This window comes from Psittacula echo (genome assembly GCF_963264785.1).
Source record: "Psittacula echo genome assembly, chromosome: 1".
NCBI lineage: Eukaryota > Metazoa > Chordata > Aves > Psittaciformes > Psittacidae > Psittacula > Psittacula echo.
In genome coordinates, this window is record NC_137735.1 from 51,140,783 (window position 1) to 51,164,407 (window position 23,625).

General features: G+C 39.4%; 1 protein-coding gene across 2 annotated transcripts in view; it reads left to right on the plus strand.

Moving 5' to 3' along the window:
• Positions 1–23,625, plus strand: part of GRID2 (glutamate ionotropic receptor delta type subunit 2) — a gene marked incomplete at its 5' end in the record, with an annotated part of 729,364 nt that overhangs the window by 252,561 nt on the left and 453,178 nt on the right. The window lies entirely within an intron of this gene.

The window sequence follows — 23,625 nt, forward strand, 5'->3', positions numbered from 1 at the left end:
TTGAAAGAAAAAGAATTGGTGCTAATGAATACAGGAGGAAGAAAATTATATAAACTATAAATTGTATAAAGTTAATTGAGAATTAAGGACTTGCAGTGGTATTCATGCATGCTCCTTTGTTGTATGAAAAGACTTTCAATTTTCAATGTATTGCATGTGATGATTTATGGCAGGTGTGTTGTTTTGTACAACAGGATAATATGATTCATTGAGCTATTTGCAAAGGATGGGATGAAATAATAATAGGAAATAATGGGTGATTAATTGTCAGCTCAAATTCAGCCTCAGATCTTGATGTAATTTTCTCACTTGGATACATGGAAATTTTGAAACTTGTCCACTTTCCTAGGGTGATAAAAGCAGCTTTGCAATTGGGCCTTTTTCTCATACTTTCCTATAAGACGAAATTTGACTGCTTTCACTACTTTCAGATATCTAAGTCAGAACAGGTTGTTGTACACGTATTTTCCTTCCCATCAGCATGTAACCAAAGTCCTTGAAACCAATCCCCTCAGTGAAGTATCAGCTAAATTAACTGGTCAGTTGCACAGAGCTGCTTATGATGTAGACATGTAATACAAGCTCCTTCCCCCAGTAACCATCTCAGTTTACAGGTAATCTATGGCAAGTGGGGAGAGGGCAGGATTTCACATCTGGAAATCAAATTGAACAACTATATGGAACACCTGCACTCATCCACTCGCCTGACAGAGAGTCACAAGAGGTATACTGCCTTCCGGGAGCTAAGGTCTAAGAGGGTGCCACAACTTGTCAAAAGCACAGACTACTATCCATTGCTTCTCTTTCATGTGAGCATGAATTACAGCATAAGCCAGAGCCTGGGCAGAATCAAGGAAAACTGCAAAGCCCTGGGGGTGAAAATGAGAAATATCAGTGCCCAAGTTATCTTTTCTTCCAAGCTATCTTTTCTGGTAAAAAACAGAAAGAAAGGGTGCAGCCAGAAAAAGACATAAAATAAAAACCAGCTTCTGGTCTGTGGCTGCTGCTGTCATGAGGGTTTTGGCTTTTATGACAATGGGGCATTCTTCAATGACTATAGCCTGTTACGGAGGGATGGGATCCACCTGTCTAGAAGAGGCAAGTCATTATCCTGCTCTACTCAGCTTTTGTCAGGCCACACCTGCAATATTGTGTTCAGTTTTGGTCCCCACTATGCTAAACAGATGTGGACAGGCTGAAGAGGGCCCAGAGAAGGGCCCCAAAGATGATCCAAGGAATGGGAAGCCTGCTGTGGGAGGAAAAGCTGAGAGAACTGGGTTTGTTCAGCGAAGAGAAAATGAAGCTCAGGGAAAACCTTATCACCATGTCCCAGTATTTAAAGAGTGGCTACAAAGAAGAGGGAGACTTCCTTTTTACAAGGAATCACATGGAAAAGACAAGGGGTAATGGGCACAAGTTACTCATGATGAGATACCGGTTGGACACTCGGGCAAAATTTTTTGCAATGAGCCATCGGAATAATTTCCCCAGGGAAGGTGGATTCCCCGTTGTTGAATACTTTCAAGACTCAGGTGGACAGGATGCCGGGACATTTTGGTTAGGACTGTTTTTTTGCCAAGAAATGTTGGACCAGATGATTCTTGAGGTTCCTTCCAGCCTGGTATTCTGTGAAGCTATGAAACATCTGTATTTACAGAAGTTTTGCGCACATTCCACCCCCACACTCTCCTCACCCCCCATCCTTTTCTTTTCAAGTGGGTTGCTATTAGGATGTTCTGACGTGGCTTGCAGCCTTTGTTAGGAAACAGTTTCTCTTCAGGATTTGCTTTGTGAGGAACAGTAAGATGCATAATGGTTTGGAAGTCTAAGCCTGGAAAGAGCCAGAAGCCTTGAATGGCTCCTGTTGTAGTGCAGAAGCTGATACAAAGGGGGATGTCACAAAGGCAATGTTAGTTTAATTTGTAGATGGGCTGAGAAAGTATTGTAATACTGAGTATGAACAAATTAAATCAGTGTACAAAAAAAAAATCTTACAAAAGAAAACAACAACAAAAGCCCCTAAACCCTTACACCTTAGATTGTCTATTTAGGGGTATTTTAAGTGCATTACACTGATGAAGTACTGACGATGTGATGTAATTTCACATCAGGACTGTATGGATAAATACTACTGAACGTGGTAGGAGAGTAGCAAACCTGTCATGGGAGGTCTCTATCTTTACTTTGGTACAACACAATGAAAACTAAACATCTGGGCTTAGGATGCCCAAGTCCTAGGAGGCAATCTTAGCCTTTTTCTCACCACTGGGAGAGCATTTCTCTCCTCCCTGGGTGTTTGGCTGCCTTCTGAAAATTTTGCATTGCCAAGTCTGATTCCCTATCACTTCTTGGAAAAAGCTTCACTCTGCTTTTTCTCATCTTTCTCATCATTCCTTGACATTGCTTAGATCCTGAAGTATTTGTGAAGATCTAATTCCTGTTCAACTGAGAGTGTTTGAAGTAAGCATATGTATATTTAGAATTTACTGATGCTTCTTTGAAGAACTGTCCTTGCACTTTTTGAATAGTTCTAATGAGTTTCCTTAGTTTGATTTAGAAACATAACACAGCACAATGCTATTGTAAAGACTCTAGGTGTGTTTCATAATATATCATATAAATATTTGATGCTGCAAAAGAAATAAGAGAAAGTTTGAGTTTGGGGGGTTTCTTTTGTTAGTGAGCTGGCAGACAAAGAACAAACTGAGAACAAAACCAAGCTATACCCTACTATTTGGTGTGACAAATATTGTTTAAAGACGTGTGACACCAACCAGATGCACTGCACATAATAGGCTTAGTATAGGAAATAATTTTTTCTTTTACATGAGGCTAACTCAGCACTTTATTAAAATCTGGAACCTATCACTCAGTTAATGCAATGAATTTAAAAAAATCACTTTCAGAAACTGCCTCGGGGGGGGGGGGAATCTTGTCCCTGGTGTTTTTTTCTTTTTCTTGTTAAACCTTCATTCAAGTGAAGGGCTTGGAATTGAGCACAAAGGCATAGACACAAGAAAACCTATCTTTCATCTATAGTTCTTGGGTAAATGTGTTAGGAAATCTTTGGTGTGTGTTGTCCTTATCTTCTAATGTCACTGTGCATTGGATCACCAGGTAGAATGAAAGTCCTTAAAACATGCCAGTGGTGACAAAAAGGCTACACGTTGGAATTGAGTACGGCAGTTCTTCTCCTGGATTTGACCTCTCTTCAGTCTTCATCCAAATACTGTGTTAGTAGAAAATACTGACGCTAGTTACAGAAATACTTCTGACGGACAGTGAACACAAAAATATTAGTCAGGTTTTTTCAAAATCAGATAGAATGTCTGATAAGTATCAGCTGTTGTTTTTAGAAGTGCCATCCCTGAAACTCTTCATAGTCCGAGAATTTGATAAAAAATAAATAATTTTCCTTATATTCTGCCCTGTGACATTTTTCCTTTTGGAAAAGGAAGTGTGGTGGCTTTTTCAGTTTTTGTGGGATGATGGGGTTTAGGTAAGTTTTGGTTCTTTTTTTCTCTTCTCTCTAGCTGGGAAGAATAGTCACAGCCAGGAGAAGCGGGGGTGAATTTGTAGTTCACTGGCTAGTCTGTGGTTGTGCTCAGCGTAGATACTCTCAGTTCTTTACTCCATTGCAGAGAGATACTTTCTAATTATGGTAAGAATCCTTAGAAGAGAGGAAGTAATGTGATATGAACTAATGTCCTTTCCTATTTATATGCAAACTTATCCCATCTAGAGAAGCCCCAAAAGTATTACCAACAATATATATTCACTTTTTTTTTTTTTGTACCTGAGGAGCAATATATGAAAATCAAATAACTTGCAATTTATGTTATGAGTGATTTGTCCACTTCTGTTTTAGTGTTTTCTGCATTAATTTTGTTTCTTTGCTTGATTGTTAAACTTGTTTTGCTATTCTAGAGAAATTGTTCAGGGGGAATATAAGACATGTTGATGCCATTTGTTTAATATTGAATTTTTGTCTTCAGAGGTAACAGATTGGAAGAACAGAGGTAATAGAAAGGGAGAACTAAAAAGTATTTCAGAATATAAGAAAATATAAAATTATAAATATGACTTCCTCCGGGTGGATTTGCAGGCATTTGCCTTCATTACTGAGCTTAGAGGAGACTTTCTTTTAGAGGAGATGCCCCAGAAGTCCTCAGCATCTGCAGCTCAGAGGTGACGGGTGATGAGTATGCTTATACGTTGAAACCGGAGGAGTTATCTGATAATGTTAGAGTCTGACTCCTATGAGTATTTTCCACTGAAAAGGCATTCACCAAGAATTTGAGAGCAGTGTCATAGTGCCTAAGTAACATATGTAAATCTGCATAGTTACCTCTATGCTTGTGTGCATTCTCAGACCTATTGGTGAGCAACAGTGACTGCTTAAAGGCAAAGAAAATGTTTTGTGCTATGTGTGGGGAGGACAGTGTTTTCCCATGCAATTGCCAGTTCTAGCTGGGAACTTGGGTATATAGTATCTGGAAAAATGCTGTTCCATTCAGTGTCAAATCATCAGTTATACACCTCCAAAAAATGTCTCACTTCTAGTTTTGTTGAGTAAATTTCCCTGATTATTCCCAAAACATGTGCCAAAGTGGAATTGTTACTTTTCCTGAGGATAGGGTCTCTGTAGTTTTTATTGATTTTTTTCTTTATTATTACTTTTTTAACTTTATCAGTTTAAATATTATTAAATAATATTTATTATTTAATGTATTTTTCTAGTAAGCAAAAGCAAAAAATTGCTATGTGCTTTTGAGCCAGTTAAGTGTGGCAGTAAGAGAAGCTCCCATTTGGGAGCAAGGGAATTTAGGAATTGTCGATTTTGTTTTCTGACTTAAAGTTCCTTGTTGAGTGATGGTGGAGGAAAAAAAGCCACACACAAAAGAGCCATTAAAGGCCAAACAAGACAGAGTTGCAATAAAGCAAATAAAGCTGCTTAGCTTATATTAACCAAATACCATAGGGAGCAGCTGTGAATGAACTGTACAACTTATTCAACTATAAATACTCTGAAGGGGTTTGTGTTGAGTGTTTTGCTCATCTGGAGAAATATGTTCCAGGAAAAAAGAATCCTAAAATTCAGAAACCTGCACCAGTATTTGTGCGTTCATGTTTGCATATAGCTAACTTGTGAGCAAGAACAAAGATAGACGCAAATAATTGCGCATTTTATAGTTCAGGAGTTAGTGAGGAAAAAGGTGTGAAGGATTAAGCATTAGCTAATACATGAGAGATTTGGCAAACCTAGCTACATGACAGATTCAAAAAGATTAACAATTTGCTTACATTTTATTAGTGCTGTTGCTACTAAGTGCTCTGAGAGGGATGGTGTTGAGGCAGTATCAAAGGAAGAGCAAGAAGAAAGCAAGATCAAGGGAACGTGAAGGAGGTGAAGGACAAGAGAGGTGAAGGTTGGAGAGGAAATGAGCATCCAGACAAGATAGAAGCAAAAGGATGGGCCATGAAGGAAAGGGAAAACCAGGCCGTATAGGGTTTGTTATGGAGCAGCGGTGGTGGCTGGGGGAAACAGTGGATGACACTGATGGGGAGGATGGAAACTGGAACCCACAAAGTTGAATTTAGGATGTTAATCTTAGAATCATTTAGGCTGGAAAAGATCCTTATGATCATCGAGTCCAGCTGGTAACTTAGCACTGCCAAGTCCAACACCAAGCCATGTTCCACTTCTTTTAAATACCTCCAGTGATGGTGACTCAACTGCTTCCATGGTGTCGTGGTTTAAGCCAGTCGGCAAGTCAGCCACCCAGTTTCTACTCCCCTCCCCCCACCCACCCCGAGGAGAATCGAAAGAATGTAACTCCCACGGGTTGAGATAAGAACAGTCCAGTAACTAAGGTATAACACAAATCACTACTGCTGCCACCAATAATAATAATGATAAGGGAAATAAATAACAGGGGAAGAGAATACGATACCACCCGCCAAAAACGAATCTGACAGAGCAGCACGCGCCCTTCCGGGTAGTGTGCGCCCTTCCGGGTAACTCTCAGTTACATCCCCGGGCATGACGTGCTGTGGTATGGAATACCCCTTTGGCTAGTTTGGGTCAGGTGTCCTGTCCCTGCTTCATCCCGGCTTCCCCTCCTCCCTGGCAGAGCATGAGACTCACAAAGTCCTTGGTCAGGGTAAACATTCTGACCAGTAACTGAAAACATCGGCTTTATCAGTATTATTCCCAGGCTAAAAGTCAAAAACACAGCGCTGCACCAGCTACTAAGAAGGAGAAAAAGTGACTGCTGCTGCTGAACCCAGGACAGTATCCACCCCTTATTCCATACCATTCACGTCATGCTCAGATCCCACATTTTCAATATACCCTCATTCTCATCTCAGTGCACTGTTATCTTAGTGCATGGACCAATCCCTAAAAAGATGCTGAGTCCATCTGGTCCATTATGTCGGGCTCCATCTCTTGTAACAGTCTTTCAGGGCAGCAGAGGCTGTGTGCAATGTTAGATCGTTGCCTGCTGATGCTGATTGTTCCTTTACCTCAGAACTCATCTGGTTCTATCAAATTTCATTCTCTGTTGGGATGATGGTCGGAGGGAAGTCAGAGCCAGTCGCTGGTGCCCTGCAGACTTCTAGTTGATGGGCTATAGCAGGCAACAGCATACAATTGAGTTCATTGGCTGTTTTCCCCTAAAATCAAATCCCCTTGAGGTACGCATCGGACTTCCCCATCTTCCCGCATTACCCACCAAGTATATCCGGGTCCCTGAGCAAAAGCAATCCCACGAGTGGGTTTGCCTTTACCTGAAGCAGGAATAACCCAGACTGTCTTCCCCAGCAAATTCTTCATGTGCACCACAGGAACTTTGTCCCCCTCTACAATATGTAAAAGTTCTGACTGGGCTGGGCCAGCCCTGTTAGCAGATCCTCTGGTGTTGACCAACCAGGTGGCCTTTGGTAAGTGTGTATCCCAATGCTTGAAAGTTCCCCCACCCATTGCTCTCAGTGTAGTTTTTAACAGCCCATTGTACCGTTCGATTTTCCCAGAGGCTGGTACATGGTAGGGGATGTGATATACCCACTCAATGCCATGCTCTTTGGCCCAAGTGTCTATAAGGTTGTTCCGGAAATGAGTCCCATTGTCTGACTCAGTACTCTCTGGGGTGCCATGTCGCCACAAAATCTATTTCTCAAGGCCCAGCCTGTTCCAGTGCTTGATAGCATTTTCAAGGGAAGAAAGTTTTCCTAATATCCAATATAAACCTCCCCTGATGCAGCTTGAGACTGTTTCCTCTTGTATAGCTCACTATTTGGGAAAAGAGACCAACACCCACCTTGCTACAACCTCCTTTCAGGTAGTTGTATAGAGCGATAAGGTTTCCCCTCAGCCTCCCTAGACATTTGTATTTAAAATGTGTCTAAACCATCTTTGGGAGGATATTTTGCTTTCTATTTTAGCATTATTTTTATTATTGAAACTTATGAAGCATCTAGGGAGGGGAGAGGTGGCAGGAAAAACCAGGCCATTCAGATCCAGAGTGTGTCTGGCATGCTGACCTCAGGGTACCACACAGCAGGACCCAGCAGGCACTTAGTAAAGGGGCAAGTTGTTTTTTCACTTCCACAAAGAGGATGTGCCAGGGGAGTGTTATCTACACAGCATCACTTCTTCACAGAAAGAGCAAAACCTGCTCTGCTTCTATGGTATGTTAAGGCTCTAAGGCTTTATCACAGCAGAGGAGGAGACATGTCAGTGCTTTCTTCATACTGCAGTTGGAGCAGATTGCCCTGTATTATTCCACCCTGATGATGTGCATCTCTCATGTTCAGACACACCTTCAAGCTTGCAACACTCCTTCCTCATCCCATCCCTTGCCTCCATCCCCTTAGTTTATAAATCTAGGCTAGCAGCTCTCCAATGCAGATAGTCTTTATCTGTAATCATGACCCAGTGGCTCATTCTTTCTGCTGCATGCTAGCATCCAAAGGATAGGAATCCTCTGCTTTTGGTGTCTGATGGTCTGCTTGAAAAATTCAGATTGGTATGGTATGGTACTGTCTTGGGGTGCTCCCAGGGTAATAGGCTCATCATTACTTCAGGTGTATGGAGCAGCTTTCCTGAATGCTTGCAATGAAAAACATTACAGTATTTTGGATACAATTATTAGCTTTTTTCTTGGCTGATGAGGTTCTGCCTGGCCAGCTTGACACAAAACCATAGGCTAACCTTTTCTCACGGCATTGGCGCTAGTAAAGTTCTGTAGGACCTGAGCGTGGTCACATGGGTCAGGCTCTGTGAAACTGCATATTACTGCTATTCATATTGGATTCCCATATTACAGAATTCCTGCAAGGTGATGTGATTCCTCAGATGCTTTGGCTGATACTGGTACTCTTGAAAAAAGAATTATTGAGAAGTAGAAAAGGGAAAGTAAAGGTCTTCAAGCATGCAGTGACACTTTGAGAAACATTAACATGTGTAGGACTGGCTGTCCCTAGATCTTTTCAACCATGAGCCTCTTCATTTGTAAAGTTGGCATTTTAGATCCTGAAGCACTTCAAAAGAGCTTTCCTGAAAAGGATGAAACATTTCTGCCCTGTCTGTCTTAAACAAGTGAGCTTTTATCACATTGAACACCATCCCTGCCCACCAAAGGTGCTGTACAAGTTCAGTTAACTGTGACTCTCTAAACAGAAAGTTCTGTGATCAGATCTTTTGATTTATGGCCAGCTATAGAAATTTTAAAAAAGGTTGTATAGGAAATCACTTATGACTCTTCTTTCCTCTGTTGTGACAGATTAGTTTTCTTACCTTGCCTTTTGGGAATAGATGGGAACAATCCCAATCAAAACTCTTGTCAGGTTAACATCAACAAATTGCATTTCCTCCTTCCCCACCAAGAACAGCAGCAATGCTCTCCTTTCTGCAAAGTCATTAGATAGAAAGGGAATTTTCTTCCTTCTCTTGTCTATGAGAAAGAGAGGTAGGGGAAACCCAAGTGTTCTGCAGAAGTTCGACACCAATTATATTTGTCTAAATAATCAGCAGAGAACAAATTTAGCCTTCTTAAACGGAGACCCGTATGCTCACTGGCTGTAGCCTTACTGTACAGGCTGCTGGTTTTCATGCACTGTGTTGGGGGCTAAAGAAGACTGGAGGGAATAAATGTGTTGGCAATATTAAACCTTCTATTGTTAGCAGAAGGCATTTGTGATCACTGAAGCTGTCAGGATTTACTGCAACAAACTGAAACGTTCACCTAGAATGATCTGTGACCTAATGATTGTACAGATCTCTTATCAACCAATACAGATGCTTTGCAGGTTTAGATATTGCTGTATTAGATGCTGGTGAGTCACATAGAGACATTATTTCCTTTCTTATTGTTAAACCTTCTGCTGAGCAGTGATGGCTTGAAATTACATGTGAAAGCTGAAGGACAAGGTTTAGATAAATACATATCCTAGAAATAGCATGCATGCTTCAAATGTCTTTCAGTAGTGTGAAAACTTTCTTTGCTATGTGGTTTGATGTACTTGTAAGAAAATACATTGTATCTTCACTTTGTAAAATGCTGCGTGTTATTCAGAGATGCTGGGTGTTTGAGAAATTAAGTAGTTCTGGAAAAGCAAAGATATATGGATTTTGAGGAAAAGCAACTGTTCCGAGAAGTACTTCAAGATGTAGAGGAATGTGTGTTGGACTTGTGGCTTTAAGTGCTACTGAGGCTTGCCTCTTAAAGCTCTTTAGATGTGAGGGTTCCAGAATGCGGAATAGTATTAGGGAAATTTTAAATCAGCTTTTGCTAAACTGTAGATTTCTTGAATAGCACAAAATATCTTGATATTTACTTGCTCATTAAAGTATCTGTCGTAACAAATCCAACTGTTACTTGCCTGTATTTGTGGGAGCATGAAAAGAATTTTACAATGTGTTTTTAATCAAATATGTTTCTATTCCATATGTCAATAGCATCTGTATGTTGATAATTAATGCTAATTCAGGTGTCTCAGGACAAAGCTGATCTTTGTAGTTCTAAACATCTTGGAATTTATTAACTGATGTGACTGTCATAAAGCACTATTAAGCAGGAATTTGTTAAACTACTAACAAATGCTTAATACCTCAGAGGGGACCATCAGAGGTGAATGCTATTATCTAACCGTGTCTAGACTACTTGTCAGGCTAGCAGAGGAATTGGCAAGTCTGTTATTTTTGGTTAGGATTTAAAGAAATTACTTGAACTAGAAAGTGAAGTTTGTAATATCCAAAAATAGCAGGTAATCAGCATATGTTTTATCTTTGAATATGACCTCTTTTTGTCATACGTACAATGTATAGGAGTTCTGTGAGGTTAATGCAGTACTTTAATCAAAGATGCTGTGAGAATGATAGTGTATTACCACTGAGCAGTACTGAGTAGTTCAGCTACTTGTATGTATTTATTGTTAGTTTTTTGAAACTAGCCTTTAGTTTAGAATGACAATAATATAAAAAAAAAATAGTAAAACTTCTGAAATGTCCTTTGCTGAGTGACTACAGTCAAGTCCCAAAGTTTGCCAAAGTCATTATGAGCATCTCCTTTGATCCCTGTGACCTTTGGATCAGGTTGTAAACATTTCATGTTTTCCTCTAATTTCTCTCTCATTTTTTTGACATAGTGACATACTTGGGACATATCCTGAAGTGCTCTGGGAACTGAATTGTTTTGCTTCTGAAAAATTTATCTTTAGTGGATATGTGTTTGGATGCTCATTCTTTGCTCTGAAAAAGTATTTAAGCATCAGGGCATTACCTGGCTCCAACAGGCATGAGTAACTAAGGTAGCTCATCTCAGTCAGGTTTTTGCTATAAGCATTTGCTATGTATATAAAAAATATCATAGTTATCTTGACCAAAAAATTTAAAAAAAAAAAAAGTATTTCAAACCATTAATACTGGCTGATGTTTTCTTACACTGAAGTAAATCACAGTGTTCAAAATTCAAAAAAGTTCAGTGTTCAAAATTACAAAAAAGCAAAAAGTCCTATTCACCAAATGCTTTCTTTGTGCAAACAGCAGTATTGCTCACAATTAGTGTTCACTCCAGGTTTACTGTTTTGAATATCAGGAAAAGTTGATTATATCTCTGTACCCAGCAAGGCACCATGTTTACTGAAATTCTGTGCTATTTAGCACACAAATTACAGTAAAGAGATTGTGGGTTCACTGCATATTTTTCTACCAGAAAGGATGTTTCTCTCACAGTTGGACCTGATAGAATTCCTTTTATAGGACTTCAGGGAACGCTGGATGGGCGTCTTTAGAATCATGTTTGGTTTAGACCTGTATTTTGTCTTTAGGTCTGTACACTGGGTTTCCACTGAAGTTTTTATGTGTCCACTGGTAATAATAGAAAATCTCTATACGATACTATAGCTTCAGGTGGATTAGGATATGGTTACCTGAAAGACTGCTTCTTTTGCACGGCCATGTCTCTACAGCTGTTAACAGCACTTACCAGATTGTGAATGGGAAATAGAAGTCAAGAATGTATCAGCTTCTGCCTTCCCACTTGGTTTGCAATAGCAGCATTTGCTGGTGGCTGCCTTGAGTATATATGTCTCATGCTTTCTTCTTGTGGCGTCCAGATATGGGATTGGCATCTGGAGTGGCTGATCTAATCTCTAATTAAAATAAAAACCAATGCAAACTGCTAAGACAGCCCTGCAGCACATTTCTCACTTCTTCTTTGAAGAATTTAGTATGTTTTTTTGTTTTGGTATTTTTAAGAGGAGTGTGTCTGTCACTGTTCTTCTGTGCATCCAAGGAGTAAGATTCAAACACTCTGAAGGAAAAGGCACAGTTATTAAAATAAGTAGTAAATAAGTAAATAAGTAGTTAGTGTCTACCAGATTTTGGTAGCATCTACTAAGTTCTGCTTAGCATCCTTTAATACTTTGAGGCACATATAAATACCGTATTTTTCACTGTCACTGTACACCTTCCTACTGGAGAAGTAGGATTTGTCCCCATGCATTTGCCTGCTGTGTTGATTGAATTCAGATACTCATTCAGATAAGAGGTGTGCTTAGGAGCTGCAAAACATAGGCTTTGGCTGCTTGTTTCCAGCTGGGGCATCTGGGTGATTGGCTCTGTCCTCTCCAACCTCTTGTCCAGCTCTGCTGCTCAGAACTGTAGCAGCTGTGAAATTGTCCATAGGGGCTGAGGAAAGAGTTAGATGGCTGCTGGGTAATTATGCAGATGCGACTTTCAGGAATCTAGCTCCCTGTTTGGTGTCTGGGAAAATACAGCAAAACAGCATTCTGATTTTTTTTTTCACAGTCTCTCTGCAGACCATGTATTTGTAACAGTTTTAAAGACAGCCTATATGTGTTTTCTCAGAACATAGAAATAAGCTTTCATACTCTGGCCCCTAAGCCGGTATATCCTCTTCTACTACTACTACTGGGTGCTTTTTTGTTGTATTTAAAAAAAAAAAAAAAAAAAAGAAAGAAAGAAAGAAAGCAACCTTTTTTTTCCCCCAAATAAAAGCATTATATTATATTCTTGGGACAGTGAAAAATTGATCAAGGCCAGTAAGATGGTATTTCATACTATTAACAGAATAGGGGGCTGCACCAAACCTCAGAACAGAGAAGTAGTCCATAACCAGATGGGACTTTTCCTGACTCTGTCATTTTTATAGCAGGATTTGCAACCCCTAACCATTTGTCAGCAGGGCCCGCACGTCAATATTTGATTCCTTTCTGCCCTGGTATCAGTGAGTGCCGAGTGCTTGCTCTCTGCTGGGCCTGGCAGCTCATGCTTTTCTCATACTGAGATCTGGAGTGTGCTGCGCAAGGAGAAGAGGGTTTTAAGATAGAAGTCTTGCAGAGCTTACAGATCCAGCACAGGCTGAAGTCCCTCTCTTGTACAGTCCCAGCTGTCTGGGATTTTAAGTCCAGAAATGTTAGGGGATTAATTGAGGTGATCCTTAATGAAATATTTGAGAAGCTGGGGCCAGGTAGTGGCCTTGAGATCAAGATAATGGTGTGGTGTTTTGTAACGACTGCTCTATCCAGTGCTAACAGCCAGCTCTAGTAGTTATCCCTAGTGCCTCAGTGACAGTTTACTTTGGCCGCATGTGGTGATAAAGAATAAGTATTACTTATGTCAGATGTATCCTTGTGTGGAGTCTCTTACAAATAACTTAAGACAGCTCTCGGTACCCCCCCAGTGAGTTACACCTCACTTACAATTAGATCCACTGCTGTGTATTTACATGGCAAATTACAAGGTGACAAATAATTCAGAATAATTTGCTGTAACTGTCAGTAGTCAATAACACAAAACCAGTTAGCTTGAGTACCAGTAGTGGCATAGCTGTGTCAGCTGCAGAACCCGCTGCAGCCTGAAATGCTAGTGAGGTTAGGAGTAGAGGTGTCAAAATGCTGCTCTGCACAGGAGAGCAACTGCAGGAGGGAGCCCACAAGGAGGAGTTGCCCTGTGTTCATTGAGACATGTAAATAATCACGGGCGAAGTGGTGAGTGTGTTGCTCCTCATCAAAAAGTTTCTGTTTAAAAGTCAAACAACAATAAAATTTGGCATGCTGTCAGAACTTGATTTTATGATGGCAATATTATTATAATGTTGACTTTTAATTAAATGAAGTTGACATATTTTAAGTCTGCAGATTAACCATCTGTTGCTGCATTAATGAATAGCCTTCATGGCATCAGATCAGGACCCATGTTTTGGTTTTGGTTGTTTTTTTTTCTGATTTCCCCAGATAGCATTCTGAAACATGTATTTGTTGATTAAAGCATGAAATATTGGCCAGAATCAATTTGGAGTAGGCATTTGCCTACTGCTGGGAAATGAACCTTGTGCACAGGATTGTATTTTCTGTATTTCTGAATTCCTTCTAGGTTAAAATGTTTCTGAGCAAGAATTTTTGGTAGTTGTCTTTACTACTTCTCCATGCCAAGTACCTTCCTTTGAACAACACCTTCTGATATATGGGTTGTGAGAAATCCCTGTTAAAGTATGTATCTTCTTCACACACAATTAAACTTGGAAGCTCTGGTTTTCTTTATGAAAGTGAGATGTTTCACAAGACTGTGTTAACTTAAGCAAAATATCTTCATGTATATGTTTTGTATATTGAATCTTATCTTCAGCAGCAGATGTATTGTGCATAAAACAAATATTATTTTGTAAAAATGACTCCTACAACCAGCAGCTAAGCAATATGCTTAGCTCCATAATGACAAAGAAAGTAGCTATAACGATGTTATACCATAATTTGCAGCTGCATCTTGCTTTGCTTTAGGTGTTTATACTGCTCATTACTGATATGAATTTTCTGTTTATAAAATGCATTAATTTTGCTATAACTTAATCTAGGTGAAGAGTGTTTGTCCTCTATCACCCTTCTGTAGGGAGCTGTTTGGATATTGGATGTGCTTCCTGACTTAATTTCAGAATGTCTTTTTTTTTTTTTTTTTTTTTTTTTTTTTTTTTTTTGAGATTCTCACTGTTTTCATCTTCTACTGAGATCCTTTTGTGAGCACCAGTTAAGATGTCTTCCTTTCTCTGAATGCTGGCAATCTAACAATCAGTTTTCTCTTGAGGGGAAGTATAAAATAATGACAATGATCAAGCTGGTTTTTATGGAGCACTTTACTCTTACTGATGACTGTGGACATAGGGATAGACAAGTTTTCTGTGAACAGCAGGTGAAGCACAAGTGGCCTCTTGGATCAAACTGCTAATGTTGGTCTCATGCAGAAAGCAGACCATCAGCTGGAAAGAACAGGTCTGGTACTTGATTTTGCAGTGTATTATTTCCAGCTCTGTGTTACAGATTGTAGGCCTTGTGTTATCCTCAAAACAAATTGTTTGGCTAATCAGAGTTGAGTTTTGTTTTGTTTGTTCATTTTATTTTTTACTCATAATTTAGGGAAGTATGGTAGCTGTCAGGAGCATGTGAATAGCTTGATACACATCATGAATTCTTTTATCATGCAGGGTGTGGAGATTCTTCAGTAAGGAAGACTCTTGTGTTTATTGCATGAAGAATGGAAGTAGTAGAAAAAGTGAAAGCAATAATAGAAAAGGTGATAGCAATATTATATCCTTTCTGATGTTAAAAAAGTAGTGGAAAAAGTGACAGTAAGAAGTCCCTTCTGATGCTGGGAACCTTGCCTATTAAAACATCAGACAAACGCTATCAAGTTGATCCCACTACACAGATCCTGTCCATGATGAGGTTTTTTGGCATTGTGATCTTTGGAGGTTTCATAGGATTTTCTTAAAAGTAAAGAAACTTACTCATAGTTTCTGCTGTAGGGTAAAGGAATGTTACGCGTAGGTATGCTGCTTAACCTGAAGGTAAGACATAGTATGTAGATTATGTCATGCATATGGACTATGTGGGAAACACATACAGGCTTCTCCATTACAAATTCATCATCTAAGTTGTGTAGCAGCCACTGAGATCTGCTGAAAGTAGCATGTTCTTATGTGTCTCCACAGGAACCAGTTAAAGGCAATCATAGTATATTCTCAGGTTATATAGTGGTTACTCATGCTAACATGGGGTCTCCATAAGCAAGTCCTATGGTTGTACTCTCCTTAGGTTCTGTCTGAAATCACTGACTCCTTATTATAATATCTTCTGCAGCAGCCCACTACAAATTCCTACCTGGTTTGCGAAATGGACAGATTTAGCAAACGTACCCTGAAGCAGCCATTTGTGTGTTGTGGTGTTTGCCAATAAAAACCTCATAGTGTGGTCCAGGCATTTCCCTTGCTGCATGAAGTAACTGAATGATGAGCAGCTTTAATAGATGTCCTGTTTTACTGAAACCACCTCTGCAGCAAGGGTCACAGCGTGACTCCTGAGATGAGGGACAGAGCGAAGAAGAGCCCTGTGACTGAAATGGTAATCATTTAAAATCCTTAAAAGTCAGATTCTGTCTGAGTGAAGATAGATATCTGGCAAAATAATGTGGAAGTAAAGGCAACCCTATCTAGGGCTTTAAAGTCAACAGTGCCATTTTAATGTCAATTTTCCATTTTTAAAAAACAGCCTTTGAAAACATCATCTTCTATATATCTACAGGGATATGGCATGGTATCTCCAATTAATTTGATTAATTCCACATTTAATAATGTTCTACTGCAAACAGAACTCACCAGTTAACTGCTGGATTTATTCTAACATTTGAAGAGAAAAAAAACCCAAACCCTCTTGAGTGCATAAGAAAAATATTAGAGCAGTTTCTTTTTAAGAAGGGGAAAAGAGGTTTGCACTTTTGTTAGTATAAACATTATTAGGCTTTGATACACACGTTTTTCATGCCTAATAACTGATTGATATCATTCATCTGTATAATTTGAATCATTGTTATCCTGAAGGGAATTGCCTGATTAAAAATATTTATCTTTTGAGAACATGAAAAAATGCCAACGTATAAAAGATTAGCAAGTCAAATTTTCTAAATTCAATGGAAAACCAGAAAGTAAAAGGTTTTCTTTTCCTTTTTCAGCAGCAGAGTGTGAGGAGCTAGCCTCCCCCTCGCTGTATTTGCCTTCTTTTGAAAGAAAGAAGCTCAAGCTACTTGGTGAGCACTTCTAGTTCTTGAGATCTTCCTGGTAAACAAGCTGTCAATACTGATCAATCCAAATGCCAGTTCAGCTGTGAAAGGGTTTATGCCTCAGCTACTATTAATGACTTGTGATAGAAATTAAGTTAATATTCTTGTAGGTTTTCCTTCTCGTTGCTACCACCTGCTCAGACACATTATGGCAATTCCTCTGGAAGTGAAGACTTCACCCTGTGTCTGTCTGTCACTCTCTCTAATTCCCTCCCTTCGTCTCTTGGATATCAGTTCATTTAAATAGACTGCCAGCTGCACAAGGGAGCTGGCCTGTAGCTGTAGCTGCTGTCTCTTTGGAGGCAGTTTAACCCAGTCTGGTGCTGTGTGGTTTGACAACCTGAAGCTATGAGAAAGATCTGTGAAAATTAATTGGGTTTCTACCAAGAAGGCAAGGTCAAGCTTCAGAGCCCTAGTGCTTTGGTAATGGGTTCTACAACCAGCTGAAGGTCAGCAGCTGTTATGGGTAGTGGCAAAAGTGAGTGTAGCTCTGCCCAAGCTGTGTTGGTCGCACTGTGTCGCAGGTGCCAAGGTGATGGTAGACTAAAGCAACCTGGGGAGGCAAAGCAGTGGAGGTTGCTAGGGAAACCTGATTTCTAGAATCAGAATGAACATAGAGTATGAAATACCAACATAAATGCTGTTATGCTTCATTTTTTGAGGATGAAAAAAAAATTTTGGCAAGCGTTATTGTTTGTCTGCTCTGGAAATTCTGTTAATTTTAGTATGATGAAATCTTGTTGAGAGAGCTGATATTCAAGTGTTGTGTAGTTCCTGTGTGCAAACATGGAAACCTAGAAAACAGAGCACACGGGTTTATGGTTAAAATCATAGAATCATTTAGATTGGAGAAGACCTTTAAGACCATTGAGTTCAACTGTTAGCTAGCACTGCCAAGTCCACCACTAAACGATGTCCGTAAGTGCCACATCTACAGGTCTTTTAAATACCTCCAAGGATGGTGACTCAACCACTTCCCCGGGCAGCCTAATTCAGTGCTTGACAACCCTTTTGGTGAAGAGATTTTTCCTAATACCCAATCTAAACCTCTGCTAATGCAACTTGAGGCCATTTCCTCTCATTCAATCACCTGTTACTTGGGAGAAGAGATGACACCAACCTTGCTACAACCTCCTTTCAGGTAGTTGTAGAGAGCCATTAGGTATCCCCTGAGCTTCCTTTTTTCCAGACTAAACAACCCCATCTCCCTCAGCATTTCCTCATCAGACTTATTCTCCAGGCCCTTCACCAGCTTCGTTGCCTTTTTCTGGGCCCACTCCAGCATCTCAGTATCTCTCTTGTAGTGAGAGACCTAAAACTGAACATGGTATTCAAGGTGCGGCCTCACCAGTGCCAAGTACAGGGGGATGATCACTTCCGCAGTTCTGCTGGCCACACTATTCCTGATACAAGCCAGAATACCATTGGCCTTGGCCACCTGGGCACACTGCTGGCTCATATTCAGCTGGCTGTTGATCACCCACCCCCAGGTCCTTTTCCACCAGGCAGCTATCCAGCCACTCTTCTCCAAGACCTATATCATTGTGTGGGGTTCTTGTGGCCCAAGTGCAGGACCTGGCACTTTGCCTTATTGAACCCCACTCACGCAGTTGGCCTTGGCCTATCTATCCAGCCTGTCCAGATCCTCTGTAAAGCCTTCCTACCCTCAAGCAGATTAACCTTCCAGCCCAAAATGTGTGAGGCCTCCAAAATGGCTATGTGAAAACTCCACATACAGCACATTTTTTTGTTACTTTAGCTTGTGCTGGTTAGTGATGAGTTAATGATTTATGGTTTGGTGGAGAAAGCATATTGGAAGGTGATATTTTGTAGTGAAAATTCACCAGCTAGTAATAATATTTTGGTGAATAAACATGACAATGAAAGTTGATCCAGAATGGCTACATTAAATCTGTCTAAGCAGTATCTAGCAGTATGGAGGTGTGCTGGTTCAGCATTATACTGTATTTAAAGTATACAACACTGTTGTATCTTTGTGTGTGACTTTTTTTTTTTTTTTTTTTTTTTCTAAGTGTGGGGTTCCGTTTTGCTTAAACAAAAGTCTTCAAGGTTGATCTGCAGACTTCTGGTCAGAAAGCAAAACATGTTGGGGGGAAGTAATATGAAGCGCTGCAAAATTTGGTGGACATAGGTGGACGCAAACTCTGCTCATAGACTCATATTCTCTACTTGTTTGAGCTTGTTTTTCCTAGCAGCTCCCTTTTCCAGTGACTGAAGCAAGAGGAGTGTACTAGCATGGTGTGAATGTGAAGCCTTAGCAAATAACCCCTGCCCCAAGAAGGGCAGTTTTTATCTGGGGAAGAACCCTGACTTAAATAAGGGCTATAGTACATGTGACAACAATCATCATTTGATTGCATGCATGTCTGGCCTCAATTTCTTCTATGCCCCATTTATCTTCATATGATGGAAGCTCAGCATGAAAGGAAATGATGCAATGGGAAGTTGTTGCTGCAAGACTTTGACAGCCAGAAGAATTTAGATAAATCCTTCTTGTAACCAGGCAGAAATATTTAAAGGTGATGCAGAACTACATTTCTAAATGAGAAAAGCTATAGGGAAAGTTCAGGCTCTTATTTTAAAATGTAGGATTGGAATAAAAATTGAAATTCTAGGTAAATTAAGACAAACTAGCACTAGAAGAGGTGCAGCTATAGCAAGATCCTACTACACTAAAGCTGTTGGATGTGAATATACTGACTCAGGTAGTTTTGCCCTGTTCTCATTGATGAAACATAGACATGCATGAAGTGGATCAAAGTCTACTGTCACAAATGTGAATATTAAGCTAAATCTAAGTATATGTAACATTAAAAAACCCCAAAACCCAAAAAACCAACAAAACAAAAAACACTACTCCAGGACTGAACTGTGGTAAATAAAGGTTATCAAACATGTATCATGAAATCTTACGGTACTGGCTACCAGGGTTGATAGATGAGCACAGTACTTCCGTGCTTGTCTCTGTACGGAGCATAAACAAGAATTTGAAATGCTGCAGATGGAATTCTGAAGCTCGGGATCTGTTGCCACTTTCACTGCTATGTGTGTGTAAATATGAAGAGGACTTGTTGCCAGTACATCCATCATTCCATTTTTTGCAGAGATAATTGTTCTAAAATAGATGATACTACAGTGCAGTCCTTAACTTTTATTTTTTTTAAATTATTATTATTCACTTTGATTGGGAAATCAATCAAATCATGCAGGTCTTGCACTTTAATAAAAAAGGCTGTCTCTAATGCCAGCTTTCTTCTGCTACGTGGCTTTTGGTCTTTAGGTTTGTAAAGAGTTAGACAGATACCAAATGCAAACTCAGAATAGCATGAAACATTTCTGGTTTGCCTATTACTGAAATTTTCCTTTCAGATGAAATACATCTATCTGCCTGATGGGTTTTTTCAGAATTGCCACTGGCAAATGTGGACCTCCATGACCCGAATGAATATATCAAAGTCTTCCTTAGTGCATGACTTCAGCTGAGCACAGCTTGGTCAAAAGGTAGAAAGGCGTAATGAGAAGTACATCAAGCCATGGAAAAGAAATTACATGGAAGTGATTTAGGTTGGAGTTTCAATATGCATAAACTGTATCTTAATAGCATTGCTCAGTGTTTCTTAGCTATATGGGTTTCCCTTTCACAGTGTATCCAAGCCACAAGGATTTCTCTGCCCACATGACGTATCACATGGTAAAACCTTTTTCCACTTCTAACTCAGAATTTCAAAAGCATTCATCATTTCTGACAATGGCAGCTATTTGGTTAGTAGTAGTGTATAATTGGAGCTGAGCTTGATTGATTGTGTTGTATTAAGTGTGTAGGAATCATGCTTTGGTTAATATAACTGATATTTATGAAATTTCACTCCAGTTTGCTGTAATTTACAATTTATCATTCCAAATTCATCCTTCTAATGTAAAACTCAAATGAAAACTGACAGTTCTTCACACAGTGCTTCTTCAGAAACTATCACTTGGTGACTACCGTTGTCAGCAGAAATTTAGGTTGCTGAGTTTTTAATAGAAGTTTCTTAATATTATTTAAAATAGCCTGCAGATGTAATTATTTTGACTTAAACAGTATGTAAATAAATAACCATGTTTCTCTTCGTAAAGGAAGAAAGCTCTTTACAGAAACATTAAAAAAATACCTTAGATGTAGGAATTGCTGACGGTATTTCTTGCTGCTCGTGACAGAGTCACAACTGCTCAAGCAGCTCTTGCTAATCTGTGCAATCTGTTCATTATCTGCTAATAATTACCTATTAACCTGTGTGGTCTAAATCCCTAAACTTTAGCCTATTGCAGGCAAAGGAAGGAGAACACAAAACTTCTTTTCTGCAACCTGAGAGCTATAGTTTTAAAAGCATTAATCTGAAATGTCCTTAATATGAAATGCAGAATGGGAATTACAACTTTCTTTAAAAAGATATCATGGCCTAGATCTTCTGTCGTCTTTCACGCTGCTTTGCGCTGTTCCAGCAGATAGAAGCAGCAGGGCAGCTGGCACAGCTTACTGCCCAGGGAGTGAGCTGGAGGGAAGAAAATCCTTTGGTGGCACTGTGTCAGGAGAACTATTTTATTTCACTCCTCTTTGCAGCCTGCAATATGAAATATGTGTCAGAGGACACCTTAGAGAGCAGGGAGAGGGAAAAAAAAAACAAAACCTAGAGTAAATCCGAGGGTCTGGAAGGGCCCTGTCACACTTGAGCACAATTTAAAGCAGCTTTGAGGTGGCTCCAGTGATTTGATGATAAAACGAAAAGGGGAAGGCCAAGGTATTGCCACCAGCGTTTCAACAGGATCAGGATAAGTGTCACTGTGAAACATTCCTCTTGAATTTACTGAACGTTGGTGTAGAAAGACAGCATGCATAAACTGTAAAGACAAAAGTGATAGAGTATGTCTACAAAGTTTGAAAAATAGAGATAAAAGTTCCATTCCTGTTTCTCAGTGTGAATTAGGGTTATGGCTAATTTCAGAAATAATTCAAGTGGACTAGATGAGAACAGGAAATCTGTGTGACTTCTACTGTCAACCAGCCTGATGTGTGAAGGACACAACAAAAATTGACAGAAATTGCTCATAATCTCATAGGAGCCCTATTGCTGCACTTTGTGGTATATTTCCATTTTTAGAGCAAAAGGATATTGAGCAGTATTGAAAAGTTAAATTTCAACACAACTTCAGAAAGAAAGGGTCAAGATTGCAGCCAGCTGATCTGGTTAAATTTAGTTGTCAAGGCAACAGTTACAAGCTGATCTGAAATTTGACAGAAATCTTTCTGTAATGTATATGCATTCATGTAAGTACAAATTGTGTCAGAGAATATGAATGTAAAATTGTAAAAGTCAAATATCTGGAAGATAAGAGATAACAGAATTAAGCTGCTTCTGTCAGTAATCCATTATCTTTTTGTATACAGTTATATTGTAAAACAGTTTTTCCTCTGGGCTCACACATTATTTTCTCAGAAGTCTTACATTGTGAGGAAATTGTCAGTTGTTGGTGCATTGGTACTTGTACTTTTAATCCTCCCCATTGTGTATCTGAACGTTGTATTTAGTGCACTTCATTGCAGTTTCTCACTAAATACTCTACATCAACATTATCAGTGTCATAGTGGGAGTTTTATATTAGAGGGCCATGGTCATGAAGTGCTGCATAAACTTTAATGAATTTTTCCTAACCATACCCAAAAGGAAGTAATTGCTTTATCTCTATTTTAAAGATACACAATTGACTCTTCAGATTATGACCAAAATTGTCAAGCAAACATTTATTTGAAGAGGCATGATCTGAATTTTCAGAAGTATCAAGTTTTTATGTCGCTGTTTCCATTCAGAAAACCACTTCAGTCAAGTACAGTTGCAGTTTTAATGCTTAACACTTCTGTAAATCTGGCCTCAGGTGTTGCCCACTGTGCATGCAGGAAATGAAAGACACAATTAGTAGCCATCTGTGAAATGTTTGCCAGCATCAGAGTGGATCTCTATGGCAGAGATAGGGATAGAATCCAATTCTCCAGAGTAGCATTCAGTTGTCTTCACCATCAAACCCTCATTTCTCTTCCGTCTGTCTCCAACTCCATTTATTAACTCCTTGCAGCATTGGCAACAAATGAGGCATGGACAACGACCTTCACTACTCGGCTCTGATTCATCCATGTGATATGGTCCCATACTACACACTGGATGAAGCTTGTGATTCCACATGAGAGGAATAAAAAGTATCTTTGTGAAATTAAAAACTGATAGTGTAGAGAGAACTGAACACAGACATTTTGCCTGGGTTTTGAGTACCTAACATTACATCCGTAATATTCTTTTACTGCAGGTCTTTTGAGTGTGAAATACTTTATACATATGTGTTTGTGCATTTGTGTGCTTGCGTATTTAAATAATCTCTGTAATAATGCCAACTGTTTCTAAAATAATCTTCAACTTAGATACACGTTTGAAATATTAGATGCTATAAGGCTTATATTTGAGTTTGGGAAGAAGTTGAGATTATTATTAGTTAGCAGTTGTATTCTAAGCTTTGATTTAAGAGCAGAAATTAACAATTCCTAATCTGGAAAATGCAGACCAGAAAAAGAAAGGGAATCAGTGTGCCTTGGGAGTTAATTCAAAACAGAATATCAAAATGATAGTACTGAGGAAAAATGTTTCAGAAACAGAGCTGAAGAGTGAATTCATTTGCTAAATCCTGGAAGGTAATTTAAATATAGAAAGTCAGTAGTTTCATATTGTTTATTGTATGAAGCATACCTTGGTTTCACAGACTTACTCTTCTACATGAGACAGTTTGCTCTGTTGCAGTGCCCATCAGGGAGCATTAAGGTCTGGAGATAAGAGACAAAGATGTGGAGGTTTTGGTCTCCTTCAAGTTTGCCTGAGGACCTGATAATAATAGGTTCTGTGTCAAGAAAGTGCCAGGAAAACAGCTTTAATCTCAGACACTCAGATTGC